Here is a 22,036-nt window from a genome sequence, read left to right as displayed (position 1 = left end):
GGGGAGCTGGTGGTAGGCGGATTTCAGGTCAATTGTTGAGAAGACCCGGTACTGCGCAATCTGATTGACCATATCAGATATGCGTGGGAGGGGGTACGCGTCGAGCTGTGTGTACTGATTGATGGTTTGGCTGTAGTCCACGACCATTCTGTGTTTCTCCCCAGTTTTAACCACTACCACTTGGGCTCTCCAGGGTCTGTTGCTGGCCTCGATAATACCCTCCTTAAGCAGCCGCTCGACTTTGGACCTGATGAATGTCTTGTCCTGGGTGTTGTACCGTCTGCTCCTAGTGGCAACGGGCTTGCAATCCGCAGTTAGATTGGCAAAAAGGGAGGGGGGATCGACCTTGAGGGTCGCGAGGCCGCAACCGATAAGGGGGGGGGGGGGGTAGGGTCCCGCCAAATTTGAGGGTGAGGCTCTGGAGATTGCGCTGGAAGTCCAGGCCCAACAGGAGTGCAGCGCAAAGATTAGGAAGGACATCGAGGCGGAAGTTACTAAATTCTACGTCCTGGACGGTGAGGGTGACTGTACAGAAGCCTCGGATTGGGACGGAGTGGGATCCGGAGGCTAGGGAGATCCTTTGATTGGCAGGATGGACCGCGAGGGAGCAACGCCTTACCGTATCTGGGTGTACGAAGCTTTCGGTGCTCCTGGAGTGCAGCTGGCACGAGGTCGCGTGGCCGTTGATTATCACAGTCGTCGATGCGGTGGCCAGGTTGTGCGGGCGAGATTGGTCCAGCGTCATCGAAGCGAGCTGCGGGTAGTCGTCGGATGCTTCGGATGGCGAGCGTGTGCGGTATTGATCTCGTGATGTCCGAAGAATCTGTGGGGAACAAGATGGCGGTGCGCACGTGGCCGAAGGGGGATGAGATGGCGGTGCCCGTTGTTCGTACATGGCCCCGGGAGGAGAAGATGGCGGCTCCCATTGTGCTTTTGGCGTGGGGGAGGGGGCGATAGCGGGTGCCATCGCAGCGACTGCGCGGGCCTGGCACACAGCCGCGAAGTGGCCCTTCTTATTGCAGGATTTACAAACGGCAGTGCGGCCCGGGCAGTGTTGGCGGGGGTGCTTCTGCTGTCCGCAGAAGTAGCAGCGGGGACCCCCGGGGTGTGCGGATCGGCATGCGGCGCAGGCGTATTGGGAAGGCAGGGCCCCAGCTGAGGAGGTCGTCGGCAGGGACTACCGGGAAACCTGCAGGTCCTACCTTGCATCCCCTAATATAGTGGTTCACCACACCCATGAAGAACTTGGAATTTTCTCAAGTCTTCTTACCTAACATGCTCATCTTCTCCTCCAGGAGATTCACCGCCTGCTACCATAAGCTCCCTCTTCACTCAAATCCTGGTGCACCCTCTGCGCAGCTACATAAAGTTGTCTCCTCTTATTACTTGGGCACCTTTCCTCCCTCTTTCATGCCTGTAGTCAACACAATTCTATCCTCAACCCATCTGCACTCTTCACCTATTCTGGTCCCGTTCCTGGTGGTGGCCAATTTGGGAGAGGCAGGTTTGGGGCCCAGCAAAGTTGCCTATACCCAGCCACGAGATAGATAGTATTGTTAAGGCTGAGTAAAAGCAGGCCAACTTGGATTTGGCTCTCCCTACATACCTGTGGGTGTATATCATAGAATTTACAGTGCAGAAGGAGGCCATTCGGCCCATCGAGTCTGCACTGGCTCTTGGAAAGAGCACCCTACCCAAGAAAAGCTACCTTAAGGAGGGATTTCCCGCATACCAAACCCCAGCAGTGGTGGCCTGGCTGCTTTTCCTGTTCATCATTGGAATTTTTAAAACAATTAGTGTGATGGTCAAGGTAGAGAGGCAAAATGGAGCTCCTTTTATGTATTCGTAATCCGAGGTGTTTTAATTTTTTCGAGGAGGCTGTGGCATGTTTCCCCAAAGCCCTCCGTAAGATCAACTTTTTAAAGTGACTCACAGCGAGCTCTCTTTAGGGTGAAGTCAGATGTTAAAAAAAACCAGGGGAATGATCGCAATTTCACACGCGCCCACTGAAGATAGGAAATAGGAGTCTTTACAACTCTGAATAACTTTATTTTTTAAAAAAAGCACTACAGATATTGTTGCATCTGAGGTGGGAGGAATGAGCTGGCTCCCCTTCTATTCAGCTCCCTTGGTTGGTCACATCAAAGGTTTTTTAATTGATGCTTTATGCAATCGAAATGTATTTATTTGTGAATAAAAAAACTATTAAGATATGATGGCCACGCACACACATCAGAGGGAGTGAAGAGTCCAATTTTAAAAACTGCAAAGACTATACAATGGATCTTTTGCTTGTCATTGTGATGTAGATTGCTGGACTTTGTGGCCGTTTGAAGTTAGTTGCTTTCCTGTAGAATTCTGGAGTTGACTTGATTCAGGTCTGCACTTTGTTGCAGATACATTCTTTTAACTTCAGAGAGCGAGAGATCTTTACTACTGTCTTCCAGCAGTATTTTTTGATGACTTTCCTGTTTCTTTCTCCTCCTCCTTCTGACTCTGCTTGGCAAAAGCTCCTGTCTGTATATTCCCAGAAAGAAATTATCATGTCTTGCAATTATTATTGCGGACCAAATAACCCCTTTTTTCATCTCTGAAACCCTTGACAAATTTCAGGATTGAGATTGTGGTAAACCACTGTGTTGCATTATGCCTGGGCTTGTCCCGGTTGGCTCCGCCTGTGGCTCCTCCCCTCAGGCTCATGTATAAAGGTGGCTAGTCTCTGCCTCCGCCCCAGTTCGGGACCAGAGGCCAGGAGGCTTGCTGTTTAGTGTATTAAAGCCTCAGTTACATTAATCACTCATCGTGTGCTTATTGAAGGCATATCAATTTAATACACTAAACTTTACAATGAACTCATCACTCAAGCCTGATCGCCTGGAGCTGGACCCACAGTCAGCCGACGCCACAGACACTTTTGAGCACTGGCTAAGCTGCTTTGAAGCGTACCTCACGTCCTTCACTGAAGACTTCACAGACCTCCAGAAGAAGCAGATCCTCCACGCATGGGTGAGCCCAAGAGTCTTTTTTCTCATCAGGGACGTCCCTTGTATGCGGAGGCAATAATGCTGCTGAAGGGACAATACGTAAAGTCCGTTAACGAAGTGTATGCTTGGCACCTCCTTGCCACGAGATGGCAACGTCCGGGGTAATCACTTGCAGAATTCCTGCGTGCTTTGCGTGTACTCTGCTGGAACTATGATTGCCGGGCAATGTTGGCTACCCAGCATGCAGAGCTGCTGATCAGGGATGTTTATGGCACGGGCATGAAATCAAATTATATCCACCAGTGATTACTAGAAGGGTGTACACTCGGCCTCCCAGAGACAGTGCAACTCTCCAACCCGCTAGAGGTGGCCTCCCAGAACATGGAGGCATGGAGGCCTATACCTCCGACCGCGCGGCACCCTCGTGTGGCAGCCATCATCCGACCTGGATGTGATGCAAGCCAGTGCCGCACAGTGGCCCGCCAACGCCGGAGGCCCGAGGTGCTACTTTTTCGGCCAGGGCAGCACCAATGCTGCCCTGCACTGAACACAACTTGCAACGGCTGTGGGAAGAAGGGCCACTTTGCAAAAGCTTGCCAGGCCCGATCTCCCCCTAAAACTTCTAGGCCCAGCAGCGCTGCCTGCTGCCTGTCGGAGCCGCCCCTAGTTACCGCGCCACCCGCCATGTGCGACCCGTGGGCTGCGCCATCTTTAACGCATCCTCCAACCGCCACGCGTGACCCACAGGGGCCGCCATCTTGGACACCATCACCACCACCCCCGACCCTACACCGTCTTTCCCTACCCCTGGCCACCTACCTCATGAACTAGTACCCACAGGCCCACCGGTGACCATTACCACCACCACCGCCCATACACTGCACCCCCCCCCCTTCACCGACTCAACAACTGGATGAAGAAGAGGACGCATGCTCCCAGACGTGCAGGTCTCTACACCGGTGCCCACACCACAGTTGGGATTGTGGCGATCACGGCGGAAGGTCAAGGCCCCCGACAGACTTGACCTTTAATACCACTTCACCCCTGCCGGACTCCTTTTTAAACAGGGGTTGAATGTGGTAAACCACTGTTGCGTTGTGTTGTACATGCCTGGGCTTGTCCCGGCTGGCTCTGCCTGTGGCTCCTCTCCTCAGGCTCATTATTAAGGTGGCTAGTCTCCGCCTCTGCCCCATTTTCAGACCAGAGTCTAGCTGTTTAGTGTATTAAAGCCTCAGTTGCATTCATCACTCGTTGTGTGCTTATTAAAGGCATATCAAAGATCAACAGGAGATGATGGTATTTCATCCTCCACAGGAGGTTTTGAAGGTTTGTTGAGAATCTGGTTGGTTAACAGTTCAATCATCTTGATAGGACTACAACAGATCACCCTGCCCCCAGGTGTGAAATTGAATGCAACAAGTCTGCAATTCATACAGAAACTTTCCATATAAATCATAGAATTTACAGTGGAGAAGGAGGCCAATCGGCCCATCGAGGCTGCACTTGGAAAGAGCACCCTACCCAAGTCCATGCCTCCACCCTATTCCCGCAACCCCACCTAATCTTTTGGACACTAAGGGGCAATTTCGCATGGCCAATCCACCTAACCTGCACACCTTTGTCTGTGAGAGGAAACCGGAGCACCCGGAGGAAACCCACGCACACACAAGAAGAAAGTGCAAACTCCACACAGACAGTTACCCGAGGCCGGAATTGAACCTGGGACCCTGGAGCTGTGAGGCAGCAGTTATAACCACTGTGCCACCGTGCGGCCCCGGTGACTTGGTCAACTTGCAGTAACAGACATCAGGTGACTTGTGGCAGCCACGTTTTGATCGGTGTAAGTTTTGAAAACCTGTCTTTAAACAGTTCAACATATCTGTGGTTAGTTGGTGAAGTTGGTAGATCTCAGTCAGTCACCGTTTCCTGTTATCGTAACAATATGGACATCAGTTCACGTGAATTCTAGGGTCTAGAAAGTCCGAGTCCAGTGAGGGTTGCTTCAGGATGAGCTACAGTTTAGGGGAATAAGGGAATTCTGCATGCTCCAGCAGCATTTACAGAATTCTTTTAAAGTTGATGGTGGACGCAGCAAGTTGAGGTCAATATACAGAGACCTGGTCAGTCTGCTCAGCAGACGATGGTTGGAATCCTCCATAAACAGGCTCCAAGAAGGCTTAAACGTGATGCAAGGTGTTTGTCAGCCTGGAGTCCTAATCGGATTTCCACAGGCTTCAGTTTAAAGGCTGAGTTCTGAGTCTAGAAATGTAATAGTAAAGTTTTCAAAGGCCAGGAGCCTGGGTAAAGTGAGTCAGTTGTTGTCCAACCAGCACTATCTGTGATTCGGGTCAAAGTTCATTGTTCACCTTAGGCTATCGATGGCAGATTTTGATACCTTTGCCAATATCACAAACTAGTTTTGATGGGTATTCTGTTAATTGTCGCCAACGTCTATGAATCATCTGACCTGTAACAGCCATCTTTTAGTTCAGCAAGGTTCACTTTTAAACAAGCACAAAGTTAAGGTTTTATTTAAACATATAATGATCTCTTTCAGAGTGAGGGAGCATACTGACTGGAACAACCATTTTAAAATAGTAAAATATCACCAAAACGCTTTAGAGGAAAATTATCAAACCGATTTCACACTAAGGAGATGTTTGGTCAAAAGACCAATAATTTGGTTGAAGAGATACATTCTGCGAGTGTCTTACAGGACAGTGAGGTGGAGATAGTGAATGAATTCCAGAAATTGGAACCTAGGCAATTGTGAAAGTATTACCCGAGGTGGGCGGATTTTAATCTGAGATGTTCGAGAAACCAGAATTGGTAGAGCGCAGAGATCTTGAAGGAGCATAGAGCTGGCAGAGGTTGTAGCAATTGAGAGAGCTTTTAAAAATAAATTTAGAGTATCCAATTCATTTTTTTCCCAAAGGGGAAATTTAGTATGGCCAATCCTACTTTGCACATCTTCGGGTTGTGGGGTTGAGACTCATGTAAACACTGGGAGAATGTGCAAACTCCACATGGACAGTGACCTGGGCCTGGATCGAACCCGGGTTCTCCGCGCAGTGAGGCAGAAGTGCTAACCACTGCGCCGCCGTGCTGCCCTGCAATTGAGAGAGTTGAGGTCTTGAGTAACTTGATGACAAAGGTGAAAATGATAAGATTGTGGTGTTGCTGAACTGGGAGCCATTGTAAGTTAATTTGAAGATGGAACAGAGAAAGAGATGAGATTGAATGAGGAGATGTAGCTTTGTTATAATCTGCATGAGACCCACGGGGCTGGAGCAATCAGTCTCCCTGTGATCCTCGGCAAATACGAGCTCCCTTTGCTAAAGGGGCAAGAAGTCTAAGGACATTCACTAAAATAAAAATTACCCAATTAGGGGGCAATTTACCCAGGACCCCGGGAGGAGCCTGAGGAGATCCCGCCTGTCGATCATCCCGGTGGCGGGATCAAGGCAGGCCCTGGGTTGGTTGGTGGGCCCATGTTGCCCGCCGCACTCAGTGTGGTGGACGATTCGGGTCCGGAGGGTGACTGTCTGAAGGCTGTCAGCCGCCCAGTGGCGGGAGCGCAGGGTGCACATGAGGCGCTCTGCAGCGGGGTGCAGGGCTCACTCGTGCCTGACACTGTGTCGCCCCTCACCCCCACTGGGGTCTCCCGTGATCTGGCACATCATAATTAAAGGTTCTTTTGTATTTCTGCCTTTGTAGATAGTTCAGGCAGTGCCCTATTGGGACCCCCCCCCCCCCTCCACCAACACCCCAACTCCCTCCCTCCTCAACACCCTCCTTTCCCCTCTCTCCCCACCACCCCCTTCCTTTCCCTTCTGTTGCTACAGAGGCGAGGGTATCTGGTCTCTCCAGCGCAAAGTTTAGTGCTTGTACCATTTGTTTTTTGTAGAAATGTGTTGTCAACTGCTTTAATAATCAGAGTATCCACTCCCCTTCCCCGTACATTGGTACTGAGGGGAGGGTACCCTGTTTCTCCAACACAAAATTAATGTTTGTACCGTTTGGCCTTGGATATTTTTTACTGCTTTTATTAAAAGATATGACCAATCCACCTACCCGGTACATCTTTGGGTTGTGGGGGTGAGACCCACGCTGACACTGGGAGAATGTGCAAACTCCAGACGGATTCTGGCCCGGGGCAGGACTGAACCTGGGTCCTCGGTGCCGTGAGGCAGCAGTGCTAGCCACTGTGATTGAGATCGGTATAAAGCCTGGTATGGAACCGACAGAACAGACCCAGTTGGGATCTGATGTATATTGTAAATATAATTGCTTTGCAATAAATCAAGCTTTCTTTTGGCCAACATGGTTTGGACTCATTGGTGGCCGACAAAAAACCTTGGAAGGTCATGTGACAGAAAAGTTTCAGGCAGGGAATCATAAGCTTTAGACATGAGCTAATCTTGGGGTAGCTGATAGTCAGCATGAATAATTTGGTTTGCATGACTACAAGCTCGTTGATAAATGGTGAATTATCATTTTACAGAAGAAACTCCTGAGCAAACACATTTGCTAAATCATGATGTGGAACACAATTTAACATAGAAGAGCCCCCAAAATAGTGAGTTTAACCTAGGGAAAGCGTATGCACATCTAAATTACCCAGAGTGCTATAATCAGTGGGTTGATTTTTCAATTAAACATATATATAGGAGTCTCCAAACATAAGTTTATGCTGATGGGGCATTGGGGCAATAATTATTCACAATTAATGAGTGGAGTGTAAAATCTGTGTTTTTAATACATTTTTAAAAATAAATCAATGAGAGGTGGGACTGCTTCCCTGTGTAAAATGACCCTCTTGGAATTGGTGTTTTTGCATGGGCTTGCAGTGGTACTGTATGCTTCTGATGCCATATGGTAGTAACCTGACGGAAAGTATATTTTATGAACAGCTTTTTATGCTAGTGTACACAGCAAAATGTATTAAAATATAGGGGACGCATGGTAGCGTAGTGGTTAGCACTGTTGCTACACCGTGTCAGGGTTCCAGGTTCGATTCCCGGCTTGGGTCACTGTCTGTGCGGAGTCTGCACATTCTCCCCATGTCTGCGTGGGTTTCCTCCCACAGGTCCCGAAAGACGTGCTTGTTAGGTGAATTGGGCATTCTAATTTCTCCCTCAGAGTATCCAAACGGGCGTTGGAGTGTGGTGACTAAGGGATTTTCACAATAACTTCATTGCAGTGTTAATGTAAGCCTACTTGTGACACTAATAAAGATAATAATCATTTCGATATAAGAGCATTGTTATTTATTTCGGAAGTGCACTTTATGGCAGTTTGTATAGTTATATTGTGGCATTTTTCACCTCCTCCTGTGCTTTTTTTGACTTTGAAGTTTATTGGGTTCTTAGTCAGACACTTTGGAACCGGGTTTTCTGGCAGTCTTTTGGGTTGTAAATCCTTGATTTATGGTGCCGCCTTGTAACACTGCTTTGGGCCGAAGGAAATTAACCAACATCTGCTGCTAGCTGTTAATTTTACTTAGCAAATTTATTGGTATCATTGTTGTGCTCCTTATGCTGCACGGCAGGTCTAAAAGCACCAACAGGAGTGTCATGGATCCAGCTGGCATCTCAATCTTCACTTAATGGCTTGTCATATTGCGAGGTACCTGCTGCCTCGAGCCTAAATCTTAATAATGAAGCAGTCTGACTCATTTCAGCTGCGTTTAGGTTAACATATGATGAATGCAACAGATTGTGGATTGTGCTTCATGCAAATGAAATTTTATAGCACAGGTTCCAACTAATTAGACATTGAATTGCACTGGAATCTGATCAGATCTCGCATCATCTTTGCACTTGGTCAATATTTGCAAGAGGCAAATATTGAAGTGATAAGCTGCTAAATCCAGTGGATTTGGATAGGATGTCTTGGGTGATATTTTAACTCATTCAAAATGCAACCACTAGCAGAGGGTTAAAGTTTGGCCCTTGGTTTCTAATTGACTGCATTTCGGGCACGCAGTGAGGAACAAGATTTGTACTGTTGACAGTCTTCAGCAGTCGGTTCCACTAATTGGGAAGTATTGGCTTAGTGAGTAAAAACAGTTTAGTACTAAATTGATCATAGACCAGAAGACCTCATGTTTGAATGCTGGTTGGTACCTCTGCCATTTACCAAGCAAATGTTGCCACTTCTTTGTTCGAATCACAGTCGGTGCGAGCAGAGTTCGAACCTGCGCGGGGAAACCCCATTGGACTTCAAGTCAAACGCGTTAACCACTCGGCCATCGCAGCTGTGCCACTTCTTTGTTGTGTGAAATGCTGATTTAAAAATCCTGATATATGTGGCATTGTACTGTTTAATATGGGGAGCATCCTGCTAGAGAATCACCAGATTGCTTCGTAACTAACTAATTGTGTATCATTTCGACTAATTTGAATCCGAGCAATCAATTGATAAATGATGCGAGCTTTCACACTTCAGTTGACATTGTAATATTGATGAATGAAGCTAAATGAGATAGAGGAAATTGAATGTTTGCCTATGGAAATATTGAATTCCCTTTTTATGCAGTGATTTGTTTGCTGATAAATTCAGTGCTTTGAAATGCTGCGTAGGCAGTCAATATGTATATTAATAATAGCAACTTGGCTCTCTGAAGGTGAATTTTCTCACTATTTCTTCACACGGTAAGATGTCTTGGACTTTGCAGCCATGTCATATTTTGATGAAGGTTGAGGAATCTTGGGATTGCTTCTGGTTTGTCTTAGTGGCATCATTTACATCAATCATATACTGTTTCCTTCTTCTAAACTATCTTCTAGTTTTGCATTGGTCACATCGCATTAACCACTGATGCTTTCAACAGCTGAGTTAGTCTTGTGAAGTTTTATTATTTGTTACTTCCTCAATTGGTTATTTCGCGAGAGTGTTGCCAAACCATTTTACTCTGTTGATAATGCCTTTACTTTAATGCTTGACACAAGTGTCTGAGATCTGCATTTCATTTTCTAACACATTGATGGTTAGTGTGTTGAGTGAGATCAGAGATAAGGACTTGGGAATCTATATTGGTAAAGACTATCAAGAGTGCTCCTGGACGTTCTGTCAACCGACCTAAAGTTGCTGTTCTGGACAGGAGAGCAACATAAAACTGTACTAACTTCCAATTGTCCGTAAGCAAAGTTGTTTTGAATTATAGAATCATAGAAGTTTACAGCATGGAAACAGGCCCTTCGGCCCAACCAGTCCATGTCGCCCAGTTTTTACCATTAAGCTAGTCCCAGTTGCCCGCACTTGGCCCATAACCCTCTACACCCATCTTACCCATGTAACTATCTAAATGCTTTTTAAAAGCCACAATTGTACCCGCCTCTACTACTACCTCTGGCAGCCCATTCCAGACACTCACTACCCTCTGAGTGAAGAAATTGCCCCTCTGGGCCCTTCTGAATCTCTCCCCTCTCACCTTAAACCCATGCCCTCTAGTTTTAGACTCCCCTACCTTTGGGAAAAGATGTTGACTATGTACCTTATCTATGCCCCTCATTATTTTATAGACCTCTATAAGATCACCCCTAAGCCTCCTACGCTCCAGGGAAAGTCCCAGTCTATCCAGCCTCTCCTTATAACTCGAACCATCAAGTCCCGGTAACATCCTAGTAAATCTTTTCTGCACTCTTTCTAGTTTAATAATATCCTTTCTGTAATAGGGTGACCAGAACTGCACACAGTATTCCAAGTGTGGCCGTACCAATGTCTTGTACAACTTCAACAAGACGTCCCAACTCCTGTATTCAATGTTCTGACCAATGAAACCTTTAAAATTACTTTTTAAAATATGTGGCGTCGTGTTTCCCTGCAGCAAACTCGCGTTATGATTAACTCAGAAGGTTAGTTTATTCCACATTCAATACCCAAGGAAGGAGTGTTTGCTTCCCACTCTATTTTAGACGCACACGGATGCAGACACACATGCATAGACACTAGGTTGGGGGCGGGGAGGGGGAGAGAACAGACAAAGGAGAGTTTACAACTATGGATAGTAAAAGTACAAGAACCACAGAAATGAATATTAGTTCATGTGATTTCCGGACTCCTGATCAATATTTAAAGAGGAATTATTTCTTGTAGAAGTTTGAATGAATATTGGAGTTGTAGATTTCACTTTATAGTTGGCGCTGATACTGCAAAATGAAGTGGGTACACAAAAGACTGGGTTGGTTCTGCAAAGCATTGGGAGGAAATCTTCCAGCTGAAACAGAGGACCAGACTGTTGTTTTGCCTAGACTTCTTGTTTGAGGGTTCACCAGTGGGATGTCAAACAGCAGATTGCACGTGAGGCCAAAGTGTTAAACCTGTCTAAAAGGCCAGAGGCTTGGGTCATGTGATATGGTTAATTGTGGCTTAAGAATCAGTTTCTGTGCTGCTTGCCAGAATTCTGCTGTTCCTCCTGTAGGAGAGAGATGAGTGATTATTACCATGTCTTCCGATATGGTGAGTCTCTTGTGACGGTTCTGGTTGGTGAGCCAGTTTGTTTGCACTTCCTCTGCTTTTGTCGATTACAATGAGGTGTGAGATTCCATAGGCTGGACATGTGACTTGTAGCAGCCTTTTTTTGGTTCAGCAGAAAGTATTATTTAAAAATATGGCAAAAGAATAAAGTTTTGGAATTCTTTTCATGTCATATGGAACCCAACTCTACAAAAATGAATTGCGAGCAGTGTACCAATATTGCCTCCCAATGGGTGAATCAATAGAATGGCCCAGATTTTGCAGTCAGCGGTGAATCAATAACATAGAATCCCTACAGTATAGAAGGACGCCATTCAGCCCATCGAGTCCGCACCGACCCTCTGAAAAAAAACAAACTACCTAGCCCACTGCCCCACCCTATCCCCATAATCCCACCTAACCTTAGCATGGCCAATCCAGCAAACCAGCACATCTTTGGACTGTGAGAGGAAACCCGTGTAGACACTGGGAGAATGTGCAAACTCTACACACAGTAACCCAACTAAGGAATTGAACCCGGGACCCTAGTGCGGTGAGGCAACAGTGCTAACCACTGTGCCACCAGGCCGCCCTGCAAACCTTGAGGAAAGCTGTCCCCAATAATCTCTCAGTTTCTGTGACAAGGAATTCCCGTTCTCCAGCTTTAATCTGTTGCCAATGAAATAGATTCCTTGACATTTAACAACCGCAGTGTCATCGAGCAAGGTAAGGAACCAATCACATTGAAGAATTCCAGGAATGCTGCCTACTGCTGATTTCTGAACCTGCAGGGATGTTCTTGAGACTTGAACAATTCTACAGTGAAAACCCTTACAGACTGAAAGAAAAAAACACAAACCGAAAGCCTAGACTGAAGAAAGGTATACTGAAAGACAACCATCTGAAACACAGACTCTTACCCCTTTACTTTCATCATTACTTTACACCCCTCATTTCCATCTGTGTTTGTCTGCCTTGTACGTGTATCGAGGTTGGGACGAGGGTTGAATTAGATAATAGTTGACCAGTTGTATTTGCTGCATATTTAGTTGTAGTTGTTATTATCAATAAAAATTAATTATTTAAATTTACAGACCTTTGGTCAGCATGGCGGCACAGTGGTTAGAACTGCTGCCTCACGGCACCGAGGTCCCAGGTTCAATCCCGACTCTGGGTCATTGTCCATGTGGAGTTTGCACATTCTCCCCGTGTTTGCGTGGGCTTCGCCCCCACAACCCAAAGATGTGCAGGGTAGGTGGAGTGGCCACGCTAAATTGCTCCTTAATTGGAAAAAATGAATTGGGCACTTTAATTAAAATAATTTTGGGCAGCCAAAATATTTTCTAAGAATTAATTGTTGTTTTCAATTGTGTCGTGACTCCAACTCGACTGGGGTTGGACTGGACTGCGCACTACCCCAGGGGGAATTAACACCAGTAAACTGAGAATATTTCTGTTTCCTTGGGCTTCCCCCCCCCCCCCCCCCCTCTCGATCAAGGATCCCCCACACCTTCATATTTGAATATCTAGGTTGTTCTCACATCTGCCCTGTAGCAGCTGCCAGCTGGCCAGGAAAGACTCCTGATGGCTTTAGACCAGTCTGGATCCTGAATATGGAAATCCGGCCCGAGAGCCAACATCTCACTTGGTCTCAGCATGTGAGTTTGTCTTCTGTCCTGACTGGAAGTGAAAGGCAGCGATTTGCTGAAATATGGAGATGGCTATGAAAGTGCGATGTGTAGGAAACGGGTCGCTAATCTCACCAACTGTAAAACCAATTGTTTTGGTTAGTACATGGTTAAAAAAGCACCTCGTTCAATTCCGTCCCCCCACAAAGAATTCAATGAGAAGCCTCTGGGGAAATGGAAGGATCGTTTGTTTAAATTTGGGATGTGTGCTACGGGTACCAGTAGCTGTGCTTTGTGATACATTAGAAAAATGTTGTCAACGCGGTTGGTATCTGATGTTCTTAATCTGTGCTTACCAGCTGAAACCAACAGATGGCAGAGATAATTCTACAATACTTGCTAGCTAAACTGCTCATGCATTTAAAACCATGTTTAATTTATTTAACAGCATGAGGAATGGCTTTGCACCATGCCTGATTCAATTGGGTGAAGGTTACAAAAGACTGGAGAATAAATCTCATTCTGATGATGTTCCCAAAATTAGTAAACCCAATGCTGCGGTGGAATAGAACGTCTTCGAGATTATACAAGCTAATTTACAATTTATTTGAAATTCATATAATCTCACAGTTGCCTGTCCTTAAGTGTGGGATAGTTGGGCGGGGGGGGGGGCACCAATGCCTGTGGAGATTTGATGATGTACTTCCTGAAGCTAACAATGTATATTTCAGATGGATATACATAAATCACTAGCTTTCTGCAGTACGGCTATTTAATGCACAGCTCCTCCTCTTCTTGCAAAGATATACACTGGGCACCCGTTCAGTGCTGCTCCACACAACCGTGTGCCAGACCTAATGGCACCTGGGGGATTTCCCAGGCCATTGGAGACCTGTCGGGGGCAGGGTGGCCCCCTGGCTCCCCCTCTGGCACCTGGGCACTGCCCCACCAGCACTGCCAGGGTGCCCGACCTCGTTTTTTTTCCAAAAAATATACTTTATTCATAAAATCTATCATAAACATTTCGAATTGGCTTGACTGTACATTTCCATCAGAGTTACACATTCCCGTGACTTTCTTCCATTCAATTTTGATAACCTTACACACACATCGTTCTTTACGTTACAATTCCTTCTTAAATATTTACATTGTCATGTTTCTTTTATACATTGGAGTGTTAATGACCCAGACCGAGGGGGGTTTACACTGTTACCCGCCCCTCGGTGTACATTTGCTGGTAAGACCTTCCACAGTGGTCTTTCCCCATTGCGCCTTGGCGGCAGCTGCCCCAAGCTTGAGTGCGTCCCTCAGCACGTAGTTCTGGACCTTGGAATGTGCCAGTCTGCAACACTGTCGAGGACAGCTCTTTGCACGGGAAGATCAGCAGGTTTCGGGCAGACCAAAGAGCTTCTTTCACCGAGTTGATGATCTTCCAGCAGCAGTTGATGTTTGTCTCAGTGTGTGTCCCTGGAAACCGTCCGTCAAGCACAGAGTCCTGTGTCATAGAACTGCTCGGGATAAACCTTGACAAATACCACTGCATCTCTCTTCAGACCTTCTTTGCAAAGGCACATTCCACAAGGAGGTGGGTGACCGTCTCCTTTCCCCCACAGCCACTCCGAGGGCAGCATGCAACGGCACTGAGCCTTCGGGTGTACATGAAGAATCTGATGGGGAGGACCCTTCACACCACCAGCCAAGCTAGGTCTTGGTGCTTGTTTGTAAGTTCTGGTGATGAGGCGTTCTGCCAGATGGCTCTGACAGTCTGCTCGGGGAACCGTCCAACGTCCTCCACAGTCTCCTTTTCCCTGAGGGCCTCGAGGACATTATGTGCTGACCACTGCTTCATTGCCTTGTGGTCAAAGGTGTTTTTCTTCAAAAGCTTTTCCACGAGAGACCGGTGGTACGGCACGGTCCAACTACTTGGAGCGTTCCGCGGCAATGAGGCCAGGCCCATCCTTCGTAACACCGGGGACGGGTAGAACCTCAGTATGTAGTGACACTTGGTGTTTGCATACTGGGGTTCCACACACCGCTTGATGCAGCTGCACACAGATGGCCATCAGGATGAGGGAGACGTTGGGTACATTTTTCCCTCCCTTATCCAGAGGTTTGTACATGGTGTCCCTTCGGACACTGTCCAATCTGGATCTCCAGATGAATTTGAAGATGGCCCGGGTGACTGCTGCAGCGTAGGGTCGGGTAATGGGCCAGACCTGCGTTACGTGCAGTAACACCGAGAGTACCTCGCACCTGATGACCAGGGTTTTGCCTGCAATGGAGAGGGAGCGTTGCTCCCACCCGCCCAGTTTCTGTCTTACCTTGGCGATGCGCTCCTCCCAGTTTTTGGTGCATGCCCCGGCCGCTCCGAACCATGGGCGGGATTCTCCGACCCCCCGCCGGATCGGAGAATCGCCGGGGGCTGGCGTGAATTCCGCCCCCGTCGGTTGCCGAATTCTCCGGCACCGGAGATTCGGCGGGGGCGGGAATCAGGCTGCGCCGGTTGGCGCCCCCCCCTCCCACCCCCGGCGATTCTCTGGCCGTGATGGGCCGAAGTCCCGCTGCTGGAATGCCTGTCCCGCCGGCGTGGATTAAACCACCTCTCTTAGCGGCGGGACAAGACGGCGCGGGCGGGCTCCGGGGTCCTGCGGGGGGCGCGGGGTGATCTGGCCACGGGGGGGTGTAAAACACTCCGGTTTTTACTCCGACGTCGGCACTTAGACTCCCGTTGGGAGAATCCCGCCCCTCAATTCACCGGCCTCATCACATCAACAAGTCGGGCACAATGAGGAAAGTAAATCGCGCCATTGAAATGTAAAGGTGCACCATTTTCCTTCCAACCCAAAGAGAACTGAAGTCATTTGAAAACAGCAATGTCTGATATATTAACTTGCTGCTTACAAATTGTTAATAAACTTGGCCCATACGTTTGGCCTGTAAATATGAAGTGAATGATCAGAAAGCAGTGTGAACTTTACAAACTAGATGAAATTATTTTGAATTTAGAAAGAAAGCCCGACAGCACCTTTCACGTTCATGAGGCATTCCTTGGTGCTTCACACCAAATTAATTACTTTTCGATGTCTTGTTCCTGTTGTTTAGTGGGCCAAACTTGCAGCCAATTTGCACACAGCAAGGTGCCTCAAACAATGAGGCAAATCTAATTTAGTTTTGCTGGAGGTGGTCGAGTGAACATTAGCCAAGGCATTGGGAGAATTCCCACTCATCTTCAAAAAAAAAGGTGCCAAGGGATCTTGTATTAACAGGCAGACCAGGCCTTGGCCTAACACCTCATCTGAAAGACAGCACTTTTCACAATCAGAACATTCCCTTGGCACTGCAATTACCAGTTTTGATTATGCACTCAAATTCAGTGGATTAAACCCACAAACATCTGACTGAGGATCAACAGTGCTATATCATTTCAGCCAAGTTGATGCATGTTTTATTTTAGTGACTTGAACTGAATTGTAAATAAAATTGTTCGGCGACAATCCAGGTATTCGTTTAACTATTGCTCTCTGATGGTGGAAGGTATTTGGGGGGGATTTTGTGGAAGGTCTTTGGGGGGGGGATTTTGTGGAAGGTCTTTGGGGGGGGGATTTTGTGGAAGGTATTTGGGGGGGGATTTTGTGGAAGGTATTGGGGGGGGAGGGGATTATGTGGAAGGTACTGGGGGGGATTATGTGGAAGGTACGGGGGGGATTATGTGGAAGGTACTGGGGGGGATTCTGAGTATTTTGGATGAATTTGGCTGGTTCTTGGGGTACAAATTGAATACGCGGAAGAGCGATGTTTTTCCCATTCAAACGGGGGGACAGGAGAAGAGGCTGGGGGAGTGTGGTGAACCACTGTATTATGGGATGTAAGGTAGGACCTGCACTACTGGTTCGCCAGAAGCCCCTGCCAGCTGGCTCCGCCCACTAAGATCTGTATAAATATGCGTGACCTCCATTGCCCTGCCATTTTGCCAGCTGCAGCAGGAGGCCACGCATCTGACTGCAATGAAGCCACAGTTGGACCCAATCTGCGTCTTTGTGCAATTGATTGCGCATCAATTTATTGCAGTCAGATTGTTCCACAGAATGGATATCAGAATCAAACCCGATCGCCTGCAACTGGATCCGCACTCGCCCGACGCCAGAAAAGACTCTAATGACTGGTTAGCCTGTTTTGAGGCCTTCATCAACGCTGCGAATCCCGCGCCAACGGAGGCTCAGAAGATAAACGTCCTGTACTCCAGACTGCGCTCCAGCGTGTTCCCATTGATCCAAGACGCCTCGAATTGCGCTAAAGCAATGGCACTCCTTAAAGAACACTATGCTCAGAAGACGAACACGCTCTTTGCCAGGCATGTACTTGCCACCCGCTCGCAACTACCTGGTGAGTCCATCAAAGACTTCTGGCGGGCCCTAATTCCACTCGTCCAGGACTGTGACTGTCAGGCCGTTACGGCCGCTGAACACGCTAATCTCCTCCTGCGCGATGCTTTCGTAACGGGGATTGCGTCGGACCGCATCCAAGAACGATTACTGGAAGGGGCCACGCTCGAACTAGCGGAGACGAAAACCTTCGCGCACTCCATGACGGTCGCATCCCGCAATGTACAGTCTTACCCCTCCCGCCAAGATACTGTCTCACTCGGACCTGGCACCGTCAGGTTCCACCCCAACACACTTCCCCCACCCATGCGCCCCCCCCACCGTGCTGCCAACATTGACCCCACTAGACCAACCCCCCCCCCCTCCCCCTTCCCGCACAAGAGGACGAAGAGGATTTCGGCACGCTCCCGGAGTTCCCCCAATGACTGGCCAGCATCAGCACCGCCACACTGCCATCGGTGCCACCTCCACCACCGCCAGCACCGACTTCGCCGCCACCGTTACGCCGCTCCCAACAAAGCACCAAAGCACCGGAGCGGCTGAACCTTTGACAGACTCCGGACCGTCAACCTGGACTTTTCTTTTTTTTCTTCTTAACACCGTACATAATTGCACTATTTGTATATAGTTTCACATCACCCCCGCCGGACTCATTTTTAACAGGGGGTGAATGTGGTGAACCACTGTATTAGGGGGTGTAAGGTAGGACCTGCACTACAGGTTCGCCGTTAGCCCCTGCTGGCTGGCTCCGCCCACTAAGTTCTGTATAAATATGCGTGACCTCCATTGCCCTGCCATTTCGCCAGCTGCAGCAGGAGGCCACGCATCTGACTGCAATAAAGCCACAGTTGTACCCAATCTGTGCCTTGGTGCAATCGATTGCGCATCAGGGAGTTGCTGTTTAGAGTGGTGGGGGGAACTTTCGCTATCTGGGTATTCAGGTGGCGTGGGGGAGGGAGCAGTTGCACAAGCGGAATCTGGCTCAATTGGTGGAACAGGTGGAGGGATGTGCTCCCGCTGTTGCTGGCGGGACGGGTGCAGTCGGTGAAGATGACGGTTCACCCGACGTTCTTGTTTGTGTTTCAGAATCTCCCACTCTTCGCTCCTATAAGACTTTTTTCAGGAGGGTAATTGCGCACATTTTGGCTTTTGTTTGGGCGGGTAAAGCCCTGCAGGTAAAGAAGGTGCTGCTGGAGTGGAGTCGAAGACGGGGGGTGGGGGGGTTTAGATCTTCCGAATTTAATGAACTACTATTGGGTGAGGAAATGGGTAGTGGGGGAGGGGTCGGTATGGGAGCAGATGGAGGCAGCCTCTTGTAAAGACACGGGTTTGGGGACAGTGTTGACGGCACCTTTGCCGTTCTCACCAGGCACTTCAGAAGCCCGGTGGTGGTGGCGGCCCTGAGGGTGTGGGGACAGTGGCGGCAGCACCTGAGGCTGCGGGGGGGGGGGGGCCTCGGCTTGGGCACGGATCTGTGGGAAGGTTTGTTCTGGTGGAGCTGGATGGGGATTTCAGGGGTGGAAATGTGCGGTGATTGTGCGGTTTGGCAACATATTCGTTGGGGGCAGCTTTCTGAGCTTGGAGGGGTTAGTGAAGGAATTTGAATTGCCCACTGGGAATGGGTTCCTGTATTTGCAGGTGAGGGATTTTGTACGGAAGGATGTCAAGGTGCTATCAAGAACAGGGGTAGGGGAGGGTAAAGTGTCAGATATTTACAAGGAGTTGATTAATTGGGTGGGAGCCCCGATAAGGGAGGTGAAGCAGAACTGGGAGGAAGAGTTGGGTAGGTAGTTGGAGGCTGGGCTGTGGGAGAACATCTGAGGAGAGTGAATGTATCCCCATCGTGTGCTAGGCTTAGCCTTCTTCAGTTTAAGCTGGTCCACAGGCGCACATGATTGTGGCCCGGATGAGCAGGTTTTTTGAAGGGGTGAAGGATAGGTATGGGCGTTGTGCAGAGGGGCCCCTGTGAGTCAAGTCCATATGTTTTGGGCTTGTCCGAAGCTTGGGGGATTCCAGCATGGGTTTGCCGATGTTATGTTGGAGGTCCTGAAGGTGAAGGTGTCCCGAGTCCAGAAGTGGCGATCTTTGCAGTGTCAGAAGACCTGGGAGTCCGGGGGTGAGAGAGGCCGATGTTTTGGCCTTTGCCTCGCTGGTAGCCCGGAGACGGATATTATTAGAATGGAGGGGACTTCGGGGGGTCCCCAAAACGGAGGGTGTGGGTGAGTGACCTGGCAGAATTTCTTAGGCTGGAAAAGATAAAGTTCGTCTTGAGAGGGTCTGTGGAGGGGTTTGCCATTCATCGACTTTGCGAACAGTTAAGATGTCAGTGGTTGGGAGGGGGGGGGGGGGATTAAATGGGGAGCTGGGGAGTGGGGCAGGGTGGTGGGGTGTTAGGTATTTAGTTGGTTTGGTTATTTTCAGCCCTGTTGGCTTTTTCTGTTTTGTGTTTGATATGTAAATATATAAATGCCTCAAAAAAACAAAATAAAAAAAAAAACTTGCTGTCTGTTAGCATAAATAGATGGAAATTGATCATGTCGGCAACAGCCTGTGAAACTCCCACATTCACCGATCTCCCAGATGATTGAGTCATTTGTTTTCTAAGACTGTCCTTGCTTCAGCTTGTATCCAGCAACAGAGACCTATCAGATGCCCTCAATCCTTTTTAAACATGGCTTGATGCAGAAGTTGAACTTTGTAAATGTTCCTATAAATGGAAAATTATTTTTCTTAAAAAACCTCGGGTGCTACCTGCACCCTGGGTGGATAGTAGTAAAGAGTTTGGATAGATTTGCAGCAGCATTTGGTCACCAGGTGATGTTGACTAAAATATGGAAAAGTGAAGCATCAGCACACCAGGGGGTGAGGGGTTTGCGCGGTCAATTCCAGCCCCACATGTCCCGGAGTCTCAACACAAGTGGATACTTTTTAAATACCCAAAGTCTTTGGCCCTTGGCTGCCCAGTAATTACAGTCACCAGGTTTGTAAATTTAAACACAATTACGATAGTGACATTTAAGGGGCATCTTGACAAATACATGAATAGGATGGGAATAGAGGGATACGGACCCAGGAAGTGTAGACGATTTTAGTTTGGACGGGCAGCATGGTCGGCACAGGCTTTGGATGGCCGAAGGGCCTGTTCCTGTACTTTTCTTTGTTCTACTGTTTATTTATAACCAGAATTATCATGAACTATGCAACTGTATAATCATACACACACACACACACACACACACAAGACCGACAAACACCGAGGGATGGAAAGGGGTAAAATAATACGCAAAATGAAAAATGCTTTGTTTCAGATGATTTTTTTAGCACATCTTCCTTCACAGCAAGCTAAAGTCTCTGTCCTTAGCCTGTATTGGTCTTCTTTATAGATGTATTCATTCAGGTTCTCTGCAATTTCAGTAAGTACAGCAGTCACAGCCTTTCTGCAGAGAACGTAGCAGGTTCAGGCCTTGGTTTGCAGTCTGTACTGGTTTTCCTGAAGATAGATTCATTCAGATACACTGCAGGTTCAGAAGTACAGCACTCACAGGCTTTCTGTAGAGAAACACAGAGGAAAGAGAATAGGATCTTCTCCCGTATGCCAGGAGTCAAACTGAAACTTCTTGGGACTCTGAAAAGCATTCCACTGGGATAGGATCTCATTACTGGGCCCACTCATTGGCCACCAGCCAATCAATCAAACTGAGTTCCACCCCATCTCTCTCTCTCTTTGGTCCTGTTCAAACTAGCAGTAACTACTATTCCCTCCGATTAACTTCTGAATTCTGAAGCTTGCCTTAAAGATACTGTCCATTAACCATCCATGGATCAAAAATAATAACTGCAAAATATCTGACCGGGGAAATAAGGGAATAAACAAGAAGGATACTTACACCGGGTGGTGCTGGCAGCGACACTGCCATGGTGCCAGAGTGGCTTTGCCAAGGGTCTTGGCCTGAGGGTGGCCATGCGCATGTTTGGGGTGTGCAGAGGGATTGGGGGGGGGGGGGGAAGAGGGAGGGAGACCCCATCATAGTGGCTTGTGGGGTGGGTCGGAGTCACGTCGAGGGCTTCATAGATTTAAAAATGGCATCCTAATCTCTCGCTACATTGAGGAGTTCCGGCAAGCTGAATTCCTCAGTTCAGAAGAAAACAGGCCGCGCCTTCCTGACTGAGGCCCCGTATCCAACCCGAGTGACGTTTGATAGTGTTGTTTTTCTCGGTTCTACGAGCGCCGGCATACACGTGGCTAAACGCGCTCACTATGGGACTTTGATCCCATTTAGCTAAATCTCGCTTAAAAGTGTGGTTGAATAGTGGTGTGGATCTTACCCAAAAAGCTGACTAGAAACACGCTGCCATTCTCACCCAAAATGACACTAAGAAATGGAAATTCACCCCTGGAACTACGGCAACTTGAACGTTACCAACACTGCGAGCTTCATTTGATGATTTGTCCTATTGAGTTTCTTGGGCCTGGAGGTTTGTAAAGAGCTTTCCCAAATGCGGTTTGTTTATTGGGTAAATAAATTCTAAATTAGTCCATCCAGAACTGTTAATATTCATGGCTTGATCCATGCAAACTAAT

The 22,036-nt window shown here is 48.0% G+C and overlaps 1 protein-coding gene and 1 long non-coding RNA gene across 8 annotated transcripts in view; one reads left to right on the top strand and one right to left on the bottom strand.

Annotated features, from left to right (window-relative positions):
* Nucleotides 1-22,036, top strand: part of tmem117 (transmembrane protein 117) — a 476,044-nt gene that overhangs the window by 86,156 nt on the left and 367,852 nt on the right. The window lies entirely within an intron of this gene.
* Nucleotides 20,753-21,426, bottom strand: LOC140395935 (uncharacterized). The gene is made up of 2 exons (XR_011936406.1): nt 21,342-21,426; nt 20,753-21,003 (listed from the first exon to the last, which is right to left on the bottom strand). It is a non-coding gene; the product is annotated as an uncharacterized lncRNA (long non-coding RNA).

This window comes from Scyliorhinus torazame, chromosome 19 (assembly GCF_047496885.1).
Source record: "Scyliorhinus torazame isolate Kashiwa2021f chromosome 19, sScyTor2.1, whole genome shotgun sequence".
Classification (NCBI taxonomy): Eukaryota; Metazoa; Chordata; class Chondrichthyes; order Carcharhiniformes; family Scyliorhinidae; genus Scyliorhinus; species Scyliorhinus torazame.
The sequence above is the reverse complement of the archived record's forward strand: the minus strand, read 5'-3'. Positions and strand labels throughout refer to the sequence as shown.